Source organism: Vitis vinifera, chromosome 1, assembly GCF_030704535.1.
Source record: "Vitis vinifera cultivar Pinot Noir 40024 chromosome 1, ASM3070453v1".
Classification (NCBI taxonomy): Eukaryota; Viridiplantae; Streptophyta; class Magnoliopsida; order Vitales; family Vitaceae; genus Vitis; species Vitis vinifera.
In genome coordinates, this window is record NC_081805.1 from 15,053,475 (window position 1) to 15,055,370 (window position 1,896).

The 1,896-nt window shown below is 42.0% G+C and overlaps 1 non-coding gene across 1 annotated transcript; it reads left to right on the plus strand.

Annotated features, from left to right (window-relative positions):
- The first annotated feature begins 1,576 nt into the window (after window positions 1-1,576).
- Window positions 1,577-1,683, plus strand: LOC132254682 (small nucleolar RNA R71). Its single transcript, XR_009466989.1, has one exon. It is a non-coding gene; the product is annotated as a small nucleolar RNA R71 (small nucleolar RNA).
- The last annotated feature ends 213 nt before the right edge of the window (window positions 1,684-1,896 follow it).

Below are 1,896 nucleotides of genomic sequence, written 5' to 3' on the forward strand. Positions count from 1 at the left end.
GGATAATAGAATTTGTCCACTTGAACTAAAACATCCTCTATCACCCCCCCTTGGGATTTTGACTGACCTGTCAGCTAAGGAGAGAGTGATGGCTGTGGACTTCAATCCTCCAAGTCCCAGTTGCTTGTATACAGAGTATGGGAGCAAGTTCACACTTGCCCCCAAGTCTAGCAAAGCTTTCTCCACATGTGTCCCTCCAATGTTGACTGAAATGGTGGGGCATCCCGGATCTTTATACTTAACTGGAGACTTACTCTGAATGATAGCACTTACTTGCTCAGTGAGGAATGCATTCTTTGTCACATGTAACCCTCTCTTGACCGTGCACAAGTCCTTTAGAAACTTTGCATATGTGGGGACTTGCTTGATCATATCAAGTAAGGGTATATTCACCTTCACTTGTCTCAAAACTTCAAGAATTTCTGATGAATTCTTGATTTCCTTCTTTCCATGTAAAGCTTGAGGAAAAGGGGGAGGCATATGTTTCTTCATCATATCCTCTTTAATCACTATCCTTGGCTCTTCTTCAATGCTTGATTTGGATGCACTTTTCTTTCCACTCTTCTCTTCTTGGTTATTGCTCTCTTTAACCAAGGTTTTCTTTGACATGAGTTCTTCATCTTGCCTCACCTTAGGCAAGGGTTGATCAACCTCTTTTCCACTTCTCAAAGTGATCACAGCTTTGACCTCCCTTAACTTTGAAGACTCCCCCTCTTGAGTTTCAACTTCATGAACACCCTTGGGATTTTGGCTTGGTTGAGAGGGAAACTTTCCCTTCTCATTCACTGTGTTGAGGTTGGTAAGCCTAGAGATGGAGTATTGAATATTATCTATCTTCTGAGATAGATCATTTTGCATCCCCTCCATTCTCTTAATTTGAGAACTCTCAACATTTTCAATCTTTTGATACAATTGAGAGTTGATTGCCTTTTGTTCACCTACAAAGTCACCCATGACTTTACTTAGGTTCACAATGGCTTGCTCCACTGAAGAGGTTTGTTGAGGTGCTTGGGTTTGGGCTTGTGGTTGGTATGGAGGTGGTCTTGGTTTCCAAGAAAAATTTGGATGGTTTCTCCAGCTTGAATTGTAGGTGTTTCCATAAGGTGCATTGTTGTTAGGCCTAAATTGCCCCACAACATTGGCTTGATCACCTAACATCTCCCTCACAACTGGCATGGTTGGGCACTCATCTACCACATGATCACATGATTGGCAAATGGTGCATGGCATGACATGGGCTTGGGTCTCGGAAATGGCTTGGACTTCATGCATCTTTTTCAACTCAAGTTCTTCCAACCTCCTTGCTATTGTTGCCACTTTAGCCTTCATGTCCATGTCTTCACTTAACACGTACATTCCACCCTTTGGATTTTGGGTTGGTTGAGAGGGAAACTTTCCTTTCTCTGTTGAGTTGGGTTCATCTCATCCTCTTGACACCTCAGACACATAACTTAAAAAATCCATGGCTTCTTCCGGATTCTTGCTTATAAAATCTCCCCCACACATGGTTTCAAGAATTTGCTTCATGGAGGAAGACATCCCATCATAAAAATAGCTCACCAAGAGCCATGTATCAAAGCCATGATGAGGACAAGCATTGATGGCCTCCATATAACTTTCCCAACATTCATGGAACTTCTCATTTTCTTTTGCAGAAAAGTTTGAGATTTGTCTCTTCAACCCATTGGTCCTATGGGTGGGGAAAATTTTCTTCAAAAATTCGCCTTGAAGATCAACCCAATTCCTTATACTCCTTGGCCTTAAAGAATTAAGCCATATTTTTGCCTTGTCCTTCAAAGTAAAAGGGAATAGCTTGAGTCTCATCAAGTCTATTGAAGCTCCTCCCTCTCTAAAGGTATTGCACACCTCCTCAAACTCCTTGATGTGGGCATATGG